Below are 17,125 nucleotides of genomic sequence, written 5' to 3'. Positions count from 1 at the left end.
ATTGGGGTTACTAGATTTCGTAATAAATCATACGTCTTTGCACCCATTAAATTTAACAATACCAACGCTTTCTTGTCATCTGACACCTCATTTGCCTTGCAGTACACCTCTATTCATTCGACAGATGTAGTCCAATCTTCGACTTCATTGTCAAATGCGGTGATACTGCCACTCTTCGGCATTTTGGGTGTGTTTTAAAATGGCGTCTCCCAATGGCTTAAAATGGCGTCTCCCGCGCTTTCCTTCCTCCCCCGCTGCTGCCAACGCCGCGGTCCTCGTGGCAATGGCGGCACCTCGCGGGTTTCTGCGCGTCTCTCTCTCCCTCTCTCCGACGCTGCTCGGCCCCTGAACACTGGCTGCACCCTGTGCGCTCTGCCCTCTCTCTCTCTCCCCCGTCGACGCTGCTCAGCCCTTTGCTGTGCCACTCGGTCGGGCTCTAGCCCGCCGCTGTCCGGGAAGGGTCTGCTGCGCACTACCTGTTGCCAGCTCGTTTCACTGGACCACCTCGACTGGAAAGCCAAGCCTGGCTCTCGACAGCCTCCCCCGCAATTCTCGAGTCTCTGCTGGATGACTGGGCGGTTGCCCGTGCTCGACGCCCGAGTCTCTGGCCTTGACCTCCAATCCACTGATCTCCAAGAACGAATCCCCGGGAGGTGATGCAGAGTTGCAGGTAGGTTCGAACCGGCCTCGTCGTCAATGTTGTGTCTGGGTATAATATGATACAGACTGCAGCAGAAACGGTACAACAGGTGTTTACTTAACGTGGCTCACAGTTGAACTGATCTGTACAGATTACTACTCAGTGTTATATACAGGTGTGGTCACTGCCGGTACTGCAGTATACATGAGCTGTAAAAAATAGTTCCCTCCTTAAAGGTATATACATTACAAATACCAGTGAGGGTGACGACACCTTCGGGGAGTGCAGTCTAGAGCACATCCATGGCACTGTGGGGCAAATGACTGCAATGGGGGCACAGCAAAGTGTAGAAATTCAGTGGTCATAGGGGACTCGATAGGTGGATAGACAGGCATTGCAACCATTGACGTGAGTCCCACATGGTGTGTTTCCTTCCTGGTGCCAGGGTAAAGGACTTCACTGAGAGGGTGCAGATCATTCTGTGGGGGAAGGGGAACAGCCGGAAGTCATGGTCCATGTGGAAACCAATGACAGAGGAAGGAAATGCTTTATTAGCACATAGGTAGTAAGGGACGTAAGGGATGCTTTACTAGTATGTAGGTTCAGTTAGACTAATGTCAACCGCCCGACCAACCATAAACCCTTCGCACAAGCAGTCATGTGACCCTCAATGTTCTGGTCCAACATCCTCCAACTTGTGAGATTCAAAACATATCTCCACCTTCCACACCCATTAAATTAAAACCTGACTGTGATGTCTGTCTTCAATATTAAGAACCAATAGAATGGTGTGAGCGACAGATTTTTAATCGCGAACAAGCTAATTGGATTAAGACAAAAAAAATGTGACATCCATGTGTTAACTCTCTGAGATCTATATATTCTTTCTTTCTATATCTATCACGTCTACATAGTGCTGCCCCTGTGCCTTCAGCAGAGTTGGTGGAAGACTGCTGTTCACCTTTCTCAATGTCATGAGTTGTTATTGGCCGACGGCCTCTGGGCTTTGGAGCCCGTGAGGGCCCTACCACTGCGGAAGAGCAGAGTGGAGGAGATCAGTGTCGCCTTGGAAGCCCCAATCTAATCTGTCTCCGATCTTGTCAAGACCGGTAGAGACACTCGCAGCTGGAGTCTGCATAGCTGCCGTCTCAGCCTGCATGCAGGACATGACAGCTAGCAACATTGAGTCATGTGAGTGGTCGGCTACAAGTTCCAAAGAGCTCGTCACATGCTCCATGGTGGATTGCAGAGTTGAAAAGTTCTGTGACATCACCCCACATATGTTCGGTTGGACTCCTCCATCCTCACTGCCCTGTGGACAGTGTGCTTGGCATGCCTGCCAATACCTCACACAGTTGCTGCTGTGCCTCCAACATTTTCCTGTTCAGTGCTGGCCCCAGGGGCTCTGCATCGCTGTCCTGATCAGCAGAGTTTGGAGAGGACGGCGCACTCGGATGCGTAATTTCATCCGCTGCCCCTGCCACCATTCTCTGCTCATGCTCACTTATGCCATGAGAGTCACCAAGCACAGTCCCGTTTACCTGTCTATAAGGCCCAACTGAGGTGCTGGTATCTGCGCTGGTGCCTGTAACACTTGTGTCACGTGACGGTGCAGCCTCAGCAGGTATCAGCTCCTCTGAGGAGTCTTCGTCCTCTCCCATCAGGGGCTCTTGATCGTTTTGCAATGGCCCTGGAGAAGAGAAGAAAGGGATAATATGAAATGATGGCACTTTCAGAATGTTGATCTGCACATGAAACACTTCATCAGAGTTGTCAATGTTTTGAGGTCCACTGAAGGTGAAGTTGTTTTGTGGCAGATGCGGGTATGAAAGATTAATGGTGTCACCCTTCTCCACTGGATCACAAGCCTCGCCATCGCCAACGCTGAGGGAGCTTGATAATTCCGCTGATGTCAAGTGCCTCCTCCTCCTCCACCGGGGAGATTTCTACTATCTCTTGTGGTCCTCCACCGGACCTTGCCCTCTCCCTGGCGTGTTGTGCTCTCTTCTCCTGCAAGGGTGGCACATCATACCTGTGACCAATCGGACTGACTCAATGAACCTATGAGTGGCTCTGAGTTATGTGTACATCTGATGGATGCAGTGCAAATGGTGAAAGTAAGAATCAGACACATGGATAAGGAGTGTGAGTAGCATGCCTTTGAGGATCGTGCTAACAGGCCATTTCAGGATGTGTGATGAGAGTGGTTGAGGTGATTGAGGTCGTCGGAGATGAGATGAGGATTGCAGTCACTGGCAGTGGTGGAGGGAGGAAACTGTAATGATCAGTAACATGTAATTCTAGAATGGTACACTAGGTGGAGCTGTATGTTGCTGTATGTTTAGCTGTATGTATATAAGAGTGGGACTACCCATGATGCACTAGGCTACCCACAAGGCAGTAGTCAAGATGGATGTTGTACAAGTCCACATTGCATGAATAAAGTGACTAGCTAGAAGCTAGCTGTTCATAATGAAAACGACTAGTTATTAATGAACATAACATGGTACCAGGATTGGTAAAATCTGCTGAATATTGTGAAATGCGACATGGAGACTTTGAAGCCACCGGAGGGTTTGAAACTCATGGGGAATGTCGACTGCAATTGGCGGACTTTCAAACAACAATTTGAACTCTACATTGCTGCCATCGGGTTCGGTACGAAGCCAGAAGCAAGGAAAATAGTGTTGCTGCTCATGGTTGCAGGCCCGCAGGCAATAGAGGTATTTAATACATTTGTATTTGATCAAGAGGAGGACAGAGAAAAACTGGATGATGTGCTAAAGAAATTTGATACACATTGTTCTCCCAAAAAGAATGAGACCTATGAGAGATACGTGTTCTGTTCACGGACACAGCAGCAAAATGAGACTTTTGATAGCTTTATGACCGATCTGAAACTGAAAGCACAGACATGTAATTTCTCTGAACTGAAATCATCCATGATTCGTGACCAGATTGTGTTTGGTATGCATGATAAAAACGTCAGGGAACATCTGTTGAGAGAAACCGAACTAACATTGGAAAATGCTGTGAAAATATGCCAAGCCAGTGAGCTAGCTCAAAAGCACGCAAAGACATTCAGTGAAATTAATAATAATGCAATTGTAGTAAGTGATAGTGCTGCTGTCGGTGCTGTGTCCTACAAAGGGAAGAAACGTGGGCAGAGCAGAAATGAAAAGCAATCAGAGGAAGGAATTTGTAATTGTAAAAGCTGTGGTTACAAACACCAGTCACGACAATGCCCAGTGTTTGGAAAAATGTGCACAAAATGTCATGGAAAGAATCACTTTGCCAAACAATGCTTTTCAAAAGTAAAAACTAAGAAAGGGCAATGAGTTAATGTGATTGAGGACACTGATTTAAGTGAGACATTTTTTGTACTAATGGTGTCAAGTGACAATATAGAAAAAGGATACAGAAAATGTGCAGCCCTCAGGAATGGACAATGCTGAACATAAAGTTAATGCAGTAAAAGAGGACAAATGGATGATCCCACTGCAGGTAAATGGAGCATTAGTTACATTGAAACTAGACACTGGAGCAAAAGCAAACTTAATCAGTATGAGTGACATTAAAAATATGAAAGAAAAGCCCAAAATACAAAAAAAGTCAGTACTACTGAAGAACTATAACGGACAGAAAATAGATAGCTTAGGTGTATGCAGACTTAAAGTGACAGTCAAAGACAAAGTGCATCATCTCATGTTTTCTGTTGTGGCTGAAGGACTTGATTCAATACTAGGTGACAAAGCTTGTGAGGACTTAGAACTGGTCAAGAGAGTCTACCGTATAAACTGTGCCATAAGCAGACCAGATGACTCGGTGGATTCTGTAGTGAGTAATTTCCAGGATGTGTTCAAAGGGTTTGGAGTTCTACCATTCACTTACAAGATCCAGCTAAAGGAGAATGCTCAGCCAGTGGTACATGCTCCACAGAGAGTTCCAGCACCCCTGCGTGATAGGCTCAAGAAAGAACTGGACAGAATGACCACACTAGGAGTCATCAGGAAAGTCGAAGAGCCAACAGACTGGTTTAACTCCATGGTATGTGTAAAGAAAAAGAACAATGATCTAAGAGCATGCATGGATCCAAAGGACTTAAATGCAAACATAAAACGTGAACACTACCAGATTCCCAAGTGAGAAGAAATCATCAGTGAAATGTCAAGTGCCAGATACTTCACAAAGCTCAATGCCTCACAAGGATTTTGGCAACTAAAACTGGATGAAGAGAGCACCAAATACTGTACCTTCAACACACCATTTGACAGGTATTGTTTCCTCAGAATGCCTTTCGGGATAATATCTGCATCTGAAATCTTTCATAGAGTGATGGAACACATAATTGAAGGTCTGGAAGAAGTTCAGATCTATGTTGATGACATCATCATCTGGGGCTCCACACTGAAAGAACACAATGAGAGACTGACTAAAGTGCTACAGAGCATACACCGGAATGGACTGAAGCTCAACAAAGCCAAGTGTCAGTTTGATGTCCAGGAAGTCACTTTCCTTGGAGATAATCTATCTGGTAAAGGAATAGAGCCAGATATGGAAAAAGTAAACGCCATACTCAACATGCCCCTACCCACTGACAAAAAAGGAGTGCTACACATCATGGGGATGATAAACTTCATTGGAAAGTTCATTCCTAACTTGTCAGCCAAGACAGCCTGTCTGCGAGACCTGCTACATGAAACAAATGAGTTCGCATGGACAGAAAGACATGAACAAGAGTGGATGAACCTCAAAACAGTGCTGACAACCACACCTGTACTCACCTTCTTTGATCCAACAAAGAGAATCAAAGTGTCAACGGATGCATCAAATGATGGCCTAGGTGCAGTCTTGCTACAAGCAGAGGGTGGTGATTGGAAGCCTGTTGCCTATGCCTCCAGGTCTATGGCTGATTCTGAGTGTCGATACGCCCAGATTGAAAAGGAATGTCTAGGCTTGGTAGTTGGGCTAGAAAAGTTTCATGGCTACATATATGGACTTCCCACCTTCACAGTTGAGACAGACCACTGCCCACTGGTTGCCATCATAAAAAAGAACCTGAATGAGATGTCTCCAAGGATTCAACGACTCATGATGAAGCTGCAAAGATATGCCTTTGAACTGATCTACACACCAGGCAAACACATAGTGTTAGCAGATGCACTATACCGAGCACCCACAATGAGTCATGTGAGCTCTACTGAGGAAGACGTGGATGTTCATGTGAGTATGATCACTGCTGCGCTGCCCGTGTCAGACACAAAATCAAAGCAAATAGCAGAAGAAACAGTAAAAGATGCAGTGTTACAAACAGTAATAGAGAACATTCACCATGGTTGGCCAAAAGGTTCCTGTCCAAAGTACTTACATATAAGGTCAGAGTTGAGTGTCGCAAGTGGACTATTACTAAAACAGAACAGAATAGTCATTCCACAGGCTGTACGTCAAGACATGCTCAAAAGGATTCATGAGGGACACCTCGAAATTGAAAAATGCAAAAGGAAAGCAAGAGACACTGTTTATTGGCCTGGCATAAATAAGGACATTGAGAACATGATAGGCAAATGTGAGACATGTCAGAAACACCAAAACAAACAAGCAAAGGAACCAATGATAGTAGCTGACTTACCAACAAAACCATGGCAAAAGGTTGGTATGGACCTTTTTCATTTGAATGGTAAAGAATATCTATTAGTGATTGACTACTATTCTAACTACCCTGAGATGGGGCTGCTCTCAAGCACATCAGCAAGCAGTGTCATAATGCATGTTAAATCCATCTTCGCCAGACATGGAATTCCCAGGATTGCCGTTAGAGACAATGGTCCGTGCTTCAACTGTAAGGAGTGGCAACAGTTTGCAGCACAGTATGACTTTCAGCACATCACATCCAGTCCTTTGTATGCTCAGTCGAATGGTGAGGCAGAAAAAGGCTTTCAAGTTCTCAAACAGCTACTGAAGAAAGCGACAGAAAGCAAGTCTGATCATTATCTCGCCCTGCTGAGCTACCGAGCCTCACCTTTAGACTCTGGTTCTTCACCTGCTGAACTCCTAATGGGTCGCAAGTTGCGTACCACGCTACCCTGCTGTGCAAAAGAAAAGCAGAGTAAGGAACTGAGACAGAGACTTCAACTGTTAAAGCTGAAACAGAAATCATACTACGACAAGTCATCCAAAACTCTGAAACCATTGACAAGGGATGATGTTGTCAGGATTGAGGATCTAGGTGCATGGAGCAGGAAAGCTACAGTTCTTGAGGAAGTAGGACCAAGGTCATACACTGTTAGAACTGAGGAAGGACAGATTCTCAGGAGGAACCGCCGTTCCCTCCTAAAAACACAAGAAACCATCCAAGAGCAAATCGATAACAATGCCGCAACTGAATCTTGTCACTCACCACCAGAACAATCTAACACAAACACACATACAGGCTCTCTTGAAAACACATCAGACTTACCCGTGCTGAGAAGATCCACACTTGAAGTAAAAAAGCCTGATAGACTTAATCTTTGAGTATAAAATAAAGCTTTGAAAATGTGTTGACTGTTGTGAAAATGTTTGTTTATAGCGCACTAACAAAAGTGTTACTGATATCATCTTTATCGTGTTTCTTGAAAGTTGATTGATATTGATTTTGTTTAACCTCAAAGAAAGGTGGATGTAATGATCAGTAACATGTCATTTTAGAATGGTACACTAGGTGGAGCTGTATGTTGCTGTATGTTTAGCTGTATGTATATAAGAGTGGGGCTACCCACGATGCACTAGGCTACCCATAAGGCAGCAGTCAAGATGGATGCTGTACAAGTCCACATGGCATGAATAAAGTGACTAGCTAGAAGCTAGCTGTTCATAATGAAAACGACTAGTTATTAATGAACATAACAGAAACAGAAGGTGAACATGCCGAGGGAGTGAGGGTGACAGGAGGTACATTGATTCTGTCCGGTTGGTGATGATGAGAGTGATGTGGGACTGAGGAATGGTGTGAATGGGTTATGACTAAGGAGACAAAGTGAGAGAGGGTGCAGTGCAGATTCTGGGAGAATATAGCCGTGTCCTCACCTTTCCTGACCTGGTCAGGTCATTGACCGCTTGTGGCACTGAATGCGTGATCTCTGGGTAACACTCTTGCTGCTGACTTCCTCTGCCAGCTCCAGCCAGGCCTTCTTGGTCATGGCAGCAGACTTCTTTTTCCCACTGGCTAGGAACGGCACCTCCCTCCTGCTCCTTGCTGCCCCCAGCAGCACATCCAAAGGCGCATCTGAAAATCTGGCCACAGCCTTTCCTCTTCTCCCACTCATGGTTCCACTTTCTGCTTCTTTGCCAATGCAATCTTACAAACCTCCTCCTCCATTTCATCTCTGAACTGGGCCTTTAAATAGTCAAGTGAAATTGCATCAAGCGGGTCCGTGTCACACCCGCTCATGCTCAGTGAAGACATGAAGCCCGGAAGTAAAATGTTAATGAGGCATCCCCGTTGAATTTCAGACATTCCTAACCGTTCAACGATGTTGCGTGTTCTTCACCCAATATCGCAACCACCCCCCACACCCCCCCACCTCCCCACCCCTCGCTCCATTCCCTTCTCTGCGCTAATATTGGGGCCCAAGAGTCATATGCCAGGCTCTGATATATGGAACCTTCAGCTATTCAATGAGTCTCTCACAGTTCAAGTATGCTCTTTCTTGAACACCAATTCAATTTCCACTTATAGGATTCACCTGACCTTTACTCAGGAATTTATTTAGTTCTCTCCCACGCTTTCTATTCAAACAGTCTGTGTTATTATTGTCACCCACCTTTTCCCTGATGCAGTTTCTATTTATTCAAATAATTCCATCTAAATTTCTTCCTCCTGTCCCAGTAGTTTGTAGCAATTCTCAATTACTAATTTCCTTGTTTCTGTGTCATAGAACATGACCCAAACTGACTCAGATTTCTCAAAGTCCAAAATTAAATCTTTTTCAATAACATTCAAACCCCCATGTTACAAGCAATAGTATCTCCTCTCTCAATTTAACTTTCTTAATCCCCTTTGAAAAAATGTAATCCTGTTACATGAAAAGTGTATCCATCTTCTGATTTAACTAAGCTTCTGTTAAGTCCCGCTTTCTAATTCCAGACAAAATTCTCAAGCTCCAGCATCTTGTTTCTGCTCCCAAGTGGGCCATCCTCCTTCACTGCACCTTCTGAAGAAGGGCCTTCGAGAGGTCTGTTATAAATGGGGAGAGGGGTTGCCCCATGTCTCCTTCCAGGCACTTGTGGAGTTAAATGTTTGCTCAACAATCATTAAGCAACAGTTAATAATCCTTTAACAGTCGGGATGAATTTCCCACCCTACAACCAATGGAGATGTTGGCCCAGCTCGCTATATCAACAGTTCCTATGCAAGGAGTTTATTACAATGAGGAGGAGGCAAGTCTTGTAAAATTCTACGAGGCCACTGCTCCAAGTTCCTGGGATAGCTAAGCCTGCACCATGAGCAAGGGCAGTCCTGATTTTACTAGTCTCACAACATTTTTTGATAAACTTTGGTTTAATATATATGTCTTTATATTCCTTTTTCATTTTCTCTGACTTTCCAGCCATGATATCAATCATCCCACATTTAAACACCAATACTAGATCAAGCCCCTATCCCTTCATTAACACGTCACAGTATGGTTATACATTTCTTGACCTCGTCCCTGGAAAACCAGAAGTAACCCCATCATCCCTCTCCCTACATACCGAACTAATGAGTCCTCTGCTACAACGGCTTGTCTAGTTACACTCTTAACTTTTCATTACGTGTGACACTTCACTCCATAGCAAGTGTTTACCAATTTAGCATTTCTAAGATTCCTTGCAATTCAGATTAAGTACTGTCCCTAATAACCAACATCACTAAAAAACAGATTATCTGGTCATTATTTTAATGCTGTTTGTGGGACCTTGCTTTCTGCAAATTGGCTACCATGTTTCCCTACATTACAACAGTGGCTACACTTCAAAAGCACTTCATCAGCACGATATAAATGCAAGTTTTTTCTTTCTTTCTTATTTGCTTGCTGGCTATTAAGTTTGTCCTGGGTCTCCACACATCCTCCATTAAATCATATTTTAGCCTTTCCATATGTCAGATCTTCACTGGCTCTTACCTTATTCTCTGTAAAATGTTCTCTTGCCTGTCCTGTTAATACTAAATAAATAGCCTCTGGGTTCTGGACGAACTTCTGTCCTAAATATACACATTTGATTATTCATCCTCATTTCCTGAAATTTGGCTCCTGTGCTAGCATTTGTCTTTTTGGACCTCCAGTGTTTCTGACCTTCACTGTTTGAGATTATCAGAGCCTGACTATGCCCTGCTCCTTCCAGCTATTGTTTTTAACCAGCAGGGAGGTTCAAGATGAAAATCTCGGCATTTTTTTTACGTCTCTTCTTAGAGACATTCAAGGACCTTAGCTGCATTGTCCTGCATTCTTGAAAATATATTTATATTAGAGATTGCTATTCCCAATTTACAAACAGCGGGTTTTGGTTTTGGTTTTGGGCCTTGCACTATCAGAGATGCTTCTGAGTCCAAAGTCACTCATCCTGCACCATCTTCGTAGCTGCTGAAGAAATTCAAGGACTTTCTATATGTTCTACTGAAGACCCTCAGTCCCCAAGAGAATACTTTACTCGCTTGGTAGTCTGTTCAATTAGACTGAATATCCCAAAATTAAAAGCAATAGCCTAGAAATTAATGTCAAGGATATTAGTGCATTAATGCATTCTTATGACATTCATTTGCCTGCTACTTTAACAAGGATGCTAATCCATTTAAAGTAAATTGTAATATCAACAGGCTAATATTTTAAGTGATAATTTGCCATCACCATCACATCACTACTTTGATTTACTATGGTTTATGCTAATAGATGGGTTGCTGAATAGTATTTCATTTGACCTGTCTCATGTAGCTTTGATTGTTCTATGAATTATTATACTGATACCTTGTCCATCTGCCTTTCAGAAAAGAAAACACAGTGATTCAGAAATTCTCTGATTCACTTGTTCATCAGTATTGTTCATCAGTATAGACACAAAAGGCATCAAAGGGTATGGGGAGAGAGCGGGAATATGGTATTGAGGTGGAGGATCAGCCATGATCATATTGAATGGCGGAGCAGGCTCGAAGGGCCGAATGGTCTACTCCTGCTCCTATTTTTCTATGTTTCTATGTCCCTATGTCCCTCTATCACCTGTCTATATAACAAAGTGATTATGTTTCAAAAGTAGCTGATTGGATGTGAAGGGCTTTCGGGTTTCCTGAGAATGGGATAAGGTGTTATATCAAGGCGAGGTCTTTCTTCCTTGTCCATTTACTGTCTAGATTCTGTGTTGGATTTCAGCTTTGTTCAATATCTAACAGTCCCCATTCTCATCATACTGTTGCTTTAGAATTGTACATTCACTGCTCTGTCATCATGGGGCCTTACATTTTCGATGCAGTCAATTATATACACCTAATGAAAATAGCCCTATAGGTCAGTATGAAAGCACAGAGCTGTGCAAAATGCCATGGGAGATTATGTAATTTTCAAGACTTCTAATTGACTGTTGAAGTTTTGTGAGCTCTTATACATTCTTTTTAACTATTGGATGTATTAATGTATGGAATGAAACCAGTCTAAAAATGTGACCAGGGACTGAACAACACAAAATGTATGATGACCTAGCCATTTACCAAGAAGTACGCTGTCCCATACACAGCTGACTGGATTCAGTGGCTTCAAATGAGTGCCTACTAAGCTTACTGATATATATAGACCCCGATAATAACTGGGAGTTGTGTTCGGAGCAGAGGGGGGTGGGTGGGGGCAGGGTGGGGTGCGATATCAGATGCAAAAAACCAGAAGAAGTTTCAGTGCATCAGTCTGTGGTATTTCAATGGAGCCGCCTCATTAAAATATTACTTTTGGGTTTGGCGTTGAATGTGCGGCAACAGGCGTGGTGTGGCCCTGCATACTGTGATCTCAACTGGAGCATATAAAGGGCCAATCCAAGGATGGAAATTGGAGGAGTTAGGAGTTACCGCAAAATGACGGATAAGTGCTGTAAGGGATTCCGGAAGGTCACGGGCTGCCCCAAGATTTATTCACTCATCCCTTGATTCACTGCTGGGTGCGATGAGGAGTAGAAGAGAGATACCCTTCCCCAGCAACGGGAGGAAGAAACCTGTTGCTGCACCGAAGAAGGTGTTGTTGAAGGTCAGCAGCAGGAGGTTTCTTCAAGGGATGCCTCATTAAATCTTGGTGCAGCCCCTGATTGTCCTGAATTGTGGCACGCTCGTGGGTTCAGTGCAGGAAATGCTTTGATGACCTAACTAGGAAAGTTTAATACATTTGTACATTCACCTACATCCTACTGTTCCCTTACCCCCTCCCCCTCACTTTCCCTTGTCAAGCCTACTCCCACAGGGTTCTGGACTGGCATCCATATTATTCAACGTTTACACCAGTGACCTGCCTGAAAAAATAAAACAAAAAAGGTGACTCAACCGTGGCTAACAAGGGAAATTAGCAAAAGCATAAGATCCAAGGAGCAGACATATAAATTGGCCAGAAAAAGCAGCAAAACTGAGGATTGGGAGCAGTTTAGGATTCATCAAAGGAGGACAAAAGGATTAATTAGGAGGGGGAAAATAGAATATGAGAGTAAGCTTGCACGGAACATAAAAACTGACTGTAAAAGCTTCTATAGATATGTGAAGAGAAAAAGATTGGTGAAGTCAATCGTAGGTCCATTGCAGTCAGAATCAGGGGAATTTATAATGGGGGAACAAAGAAATGGCAGGCCAATTAAATACATACTTTGGTTCTGTCTTCACAAAGGAGGACACAAATAACCTTCCAGAGATTTCAGGGAATATAGGATCTAATGAGAGGGAGGAATTGAATGAAATCAGTACTTGTAGGGAAATGGTGTTAGGGAAATTGATGGGATTGAAGGCTGATAAATCACTAGGACCTGATAATCTACATCCTAGAGTACTTAAGGAAGTGGCCCTAGAAATAGTAGATGCATTGCTGGTCATCTTCCAAAATTCTATAGACTCTGGAATAGTTCCCATGGATTGGAGGGTAGTTAATGAAACCCCACTATTTAAAAAAGGTGGTAGAGAGAAAACGGGGAATTATAGACCGGTAAGCCTGACATGGGTAGAGGGGAAAATGCTAGAGTCCATTATAAAAAATGTAATAGCAGAGCACTTGGAAAACAGTGACAGGATCAGACAAAGTCAACATGGATTTACAAAAGATAAATCATGCTTGACTAATCTACTGGAATTTTTTGAGGATGTAACTGGTAGAATAGATAAGGGAGAACCAGTGGATGTGGTGTATTTGGACTTTCAAAAGGCTTTCAATAAGGTCCCGCATAAGAGATTGGCATGCAAAGTTAAGGCACATGGGATTGTGGGTAAGGTACTGACTTGGATAGAGAACTGGTTGGCAGACAGGAAGCAAAGAGTTCGAATAAACAGGTCTTTTTCTGAGTGGCAGGCAGTGACTAGTGGGGTACCATAGGGATCGATGCAAGGACCCCAGCTATTCACAATGGCCCAGAAATTCGGCTCTCCCCGGGTGAGTACGCACGGGGTACTCACCCGTAGGCTGAATGGAATTGTCGGTTTCCTGCATGCACTGCGCATGCGCGGGTAACCTGCACTTCCGATCCTCTGAACGAAGAGGTTCAGAGGTCGAACGCGCGCTCAGGGGAGGCTGCGCGTGCGCTTTGAACTTACTTTTTTTTACAGGTTTTCCCGGGAGGGTAAGCCTGCAGGATTTACACATTTAAAAAGCAGGCGTAAGGCTTGCTTTTTGCAAGGTAAGTGGTCAATTAATTAAAATGAAAACATTTATTCCACAGGTTTATTATTTTAAATACTTTAAAGCAAGGTAAGTTTATTTTTAGCCCCGTTATAATATAAAATTATTTTTTTCAAATATTTAAATTATTGCTTAAAATAGTTATTTAATGTAATTTATAGTTTATTTAAAAATGTGATTTAAAAAAAAAATTATTTGAAGGTTTACTGCTATTTTGGGCCCATAGTATTTAGAAGCTTTGACAGGTCTACCTGTCAATCTTATGAATGGGCTTTTCCCTCCTCCGATTGGCTGCCCATAGCTCACGTGATCCCAGGGAACGCATCGCACTAACTACGCCCCTGGGACACGCAAGCACAGCGTGGAATTCCACGGGGCCCTACAGCTCAACTGCCGGCGCGCAAGGTAAGTGCAGGTCGGGGGCTTACACCCGCGGGAAGCCCCCGACCCGAATTTCTGGGCCAATATTATATATTAATGATCTAGACGAGGGAACTAGATGTAATATCTCCAAGTTTGCAGATGACACAAAGCTGGGTGGGCATCTGTGCTGTGAGGAGGGTGCAGACAAACTCCAGTATGATTTGGACAGGTTGGGTGATTGGGCAAATGCATGGCAGATGTAGTATAATGTGGATAAATGCGAGGTTATCCACTTTGGTGGCACAAACAGGAAGGCAGATTATTATCTGAATGGCAATAGATTGGGAAAAGGGGAAGCGCAACGAGACCTGGGTGTCATAGAAACATAGAAACATAGAGATAGGAACAGGAGTAGGCCATTCGGCCCTTCGAGCCTGCTCCGCCATTCAATGAGATCATGGCTGATCTTCATCTGAGATCTTAGCTGATCTTACCAGTTCAGTACCCCGTCCCCGCCTTTTCTCCGTAACCCTTAATCCCCTTAGCCTTCAGAAATATATCCAATTCTCTCTTGAAAATATTTATTGAATTAGCCTTCACAGCCCTCTGTGGCAGGGAATTCCACAGGCTCACCACTCTTTGAGTGAAGAAATTCTTCCTCATCTCTGTTTTAAATGATTTGCCCGCTATTTTTAGACTGTGGCCCCTGGTTCTGTGCTCCCCTGCCATTGGAAACATTCTCTCTGAATTCAGCCTGTCCAGGCCTGCCATAATTTTATATGTTTCGATGAGATCCCCTCTCAATCTTCTAAACTCCAGTGAGTACAAGCCCAAACTATTCAATCTCTCCTCGTAGGTCATTCCCGCCATTCCAGGTATCAGCCTGGTGAATCGCCGCTGCACTCTTTCCATGGCAAGAACATCCTTCCGCAGATGGGGCGACCAAAACTGTACACAATACTCCAGATGCGGTCTCACCAGCACCTTGTACAGCTGTAGTAAGGTATCCCTATTCCTATACTCGAACCCCCTTGATATGAAGGCCAACATACCATTTGCCTTCTTAATCGCCTGTTGCACCTGCATGCTCTCCTTCAGTGACTGGTGCACAAGAACACCCAGGTCCCTCTGCACTTCCCCATCTCCCAATCTATTGCCATTTAGATAATAATCTACCCTCCTGTTTTTACCCCCAAAGTGGATAACCTCGCATTTATCCACATTATAGTGCATCTGCCACGTATCCGCCCATTCCCCCAACCTGTCCAAATCGCACTGTAGCCTCCTGACATCCTCATCAGAGCCCACCCCTCCTCCTAGTTTAGTGTCGTCAGCGAATTTGGAAATATTGCATCCAATTCCCTGATCCAGATCATTTATATATATTGTGAACAGCTGGGGTCCCAGGACAGATCCTTGCGGCACCCCGCTGGTCACTGCCTGCCACTCCGAAAACGAGCCGTTTATTCCAACTCTCTGTTTTCTATCCGCCAGCCAGTCCTTGTGCACCAGTCGCTGAAGGTAAGCATAGAAACATAGAAACATAGAAGATAGGAGCAGGAGTAGGCCATTCGGCCCTTCGAGCCTGCTCCGCCATTCAATGAGGTCATGGCTGATCATCCAAATTCAGTACCCTGTCCCTGCCTTCTCCCCATATCCCTTGATACCTTTTGCCTTAAGAAATATATCCAACTCTTTCTTGATTATATTTAATGAATTGGCCTCCACCGCCCTCTGTGGCAGAGAATTCCACAGGTTCACCACTCTCTGGGTGAAGAAATTCCTCCTCATTTCAGTCCTAAATGGCTTACCCCTTATCCTTAAACTATGACCCCTGGTTCTGGACTCCCCGGTCATCAGAAACATCCTTCCTGCATCTAGTCTGTCCAGGCCTGACAGAATTTTATAGGTTTCGATGAGATCCCCTCTGAATCTTCTAAACTCCAGTGAGTATAAGCCCAATCGACACAACCTCTCCACATACGTCATTCCTGCCATCCCAGGTATCAGCCTGGTGAATCATCGCTGCACTCCTTCCATGGCAAGAACGTCCTTCCTCAGGTAAGGCGACCAAAACTGCACACAATACTCAAGGTGCGGTCTCACCAAGGCCCGGTACAACTGTAGCAAGACATCCTTGTTCCTGTACTCAAACCCTCTTGCTACGAAGGTCAACATACCATTTGCCTTCTTAACCACCTGCTGCACCTGCATGCTTACCTTCAGCGACTGGTGCACAAGAACACCCAGGCCTCTTTGCACTTCCCCTTCTCCCAATCTATTGCCATTCAAATAATAATCTGCCTTCCTGTTTTTGCCACCAAAGTGGATAACCTCACATTTATCCACATTATAGTGCATTTGCCATGTTTCTGCCCAATCACCCAACCTGTCCAAATCGTATTGGAGTTTCACGACATCCTCCTAACAGCATACCCTCCCACCCAGCTTTGTGTCGTCTGCAAATTTGGAGATATTACACCCAATTCCCTCATCCAGATCATTAATATATATTGTGAACAGCTGGGGTCCTAGGACTGATCCTTGCGGTACCCCACTAGTCACTGCCTGCCACTCGGAAAACGACCTGTTTATTCCAACTCTTTGATTTCTGTCCGCCAACCAGTTCTCTATCCAAGTCAATACCTTGCCCCCAATCCCATGTGCCTTAATTTTGCACGCTAATCTCTTATGTGGGACCTTATCGAAAGCTTCTGCGAGTCCAAATATACCACATCCACTGGTTCTCCCTTATCTATTTTACCAGTTACATCCTCAAAAAATTCCAGTAGATTAGTCAAACATGATTTACCTTTTGTAAATCCATGTTGACTTTGTCCGATCCTGTCACTGCTTTACAAGTGCTCTGCTATTACATCTTTTATAATGGACTCTAGCATTTTCCCCACTACTGATGTCAGGCTTACCGGTCTATAATTCCCCGCTTTTTCTCTACCACCTTTTTTGAATAGTGGGGTAACATTAGCTAGCCTCCAATCCATGGGTACTGTTCCAGAGTCTATCGAGTTCTGGAAGATGACCAGCAATGCATCTACTATTTCTAGGGCCACTTCCTTAAGTACCCTGGGATGTAGATTATCAGGCCCTGGGGATTTATCGGCCTTCAGTCCCATCAATTTTCCTAACACCATTTCCCTACAAATACTGATTTCTTTCAGTTCCACCTTTTCATCAGACCCTATGTTCCCCAGCATCTCTGGGAGGTTATTTGTGTCCTCCTTTGTGAAGACAGAACCAA

The sequence above is a fragment of the Somniosus microcephalus genome, chromosome 2, assembly GCF_052327205.1.
Source record: "Somniosus microcephalus isolate GS21.2 chromosome 2, FLI_Smic_1.0, whole genome shotgun sequence".
In the NCBI taxonomy this organism is placed as follows: domain Eukaryota; kingdom Metazoa; phylum Chordata; class Chondrichthyes; order Squaliformes; family Somniosidae; genus Somniosus; species Somniosus microcephalus.
This window is presented reverse-complemented; position numbering follows the sequence as displayed.